General features: G+C 44.7%; 1 long non-coding RNA gene across 1 annotated transcript; it reads right to left on the bottom strand.

The window, feature by feature from the left end:
• Positions 1–515: 515 nt before the first annotated feature.
• On the bottom strand, positions 516–714 carry LOC103476273 (uncharacterized). Its single transcript, XR_535437.1, has 2 exons — positions 661–714; positions 516–587 (listed from the first exon to the last, which is right to left on the bottom strand). It is a non-coding gene; the product is annotated as an uncharacterized LOC103476273 (long non-coding RNA).

Genomic DNA, 714 nt, shown 5'->3' on the forward strand with positions numbered 1-714 from the left:
CTAAGCGCCATTATAATTATTCATATTAAGATAAGTGTCACAAATCTGTGCAGTGGGACATCTGAGTTGTGGAGCCGCAGGAGGAGCTCTGTGCGCTGCGCTCTGACACCGAACGCAGGGCCGTAACGCACAACCTGGATGATGGGGAGGGAGGATGGGCGAGGGGATAGTAAAATAGTTATCCATACAATACTGGAACACACGAAAATACACACAAATTACTAAAGTTTTTTTTTTTTTTTTACTTTTTTTTTTTTTTTTTGTAACCAGTAAACAATCTCCCATTCAGCTCAACCGTATAAGTGGAGACACATTGTTGATGTTACCATTATAAAATAAGTAGTAATTAAGTATTGGCAAAGATCAATGTAATTTTCACAGGTGGTTAAGCATTGTTGTTAGCAGCTGCTGAAAGTAAAGAGGTGCGTTCATCCACCCAAATGTCCGAAAAGCTGGTGTCATGTTGGCTTTAAGGTTGCGAACCCACATGCAAGAACACAATCAGACAGAGCGAGTCAGAAACAATGATGTTTATTGAAGAGTCAGGGAGCTGGTGGCGAAGCCGAATCGGCGGACCGGTTCTTCTACTGCCAACGGGAGAAAGCAGGGTTAGCGGGWACTCAGCGGAGTTTCTCCAGGAAATGACTGAGGTGAGCTTACTTTGGGTGGAGGTATATGGGGCGAAGCGGAGCGCGAGCCAAGAGTCCGTTGACG

This window comes from Poecilia reticulata, linkage group LG14 (assembly GCF_000633615.1).
Source record: "Poecilia reticulata strain Guanapo linkage group LG14, Guppy_female_1.0+MT, whole genome shotgun sequence".
In the NCBI taxonomy this organism is placed as follows: Eukaryota; Metazoa; Chordata; class Actinopteri; order Cyprinodontiformes; family Poeciliidae; genus Poecilia; species Poecilia reticulata.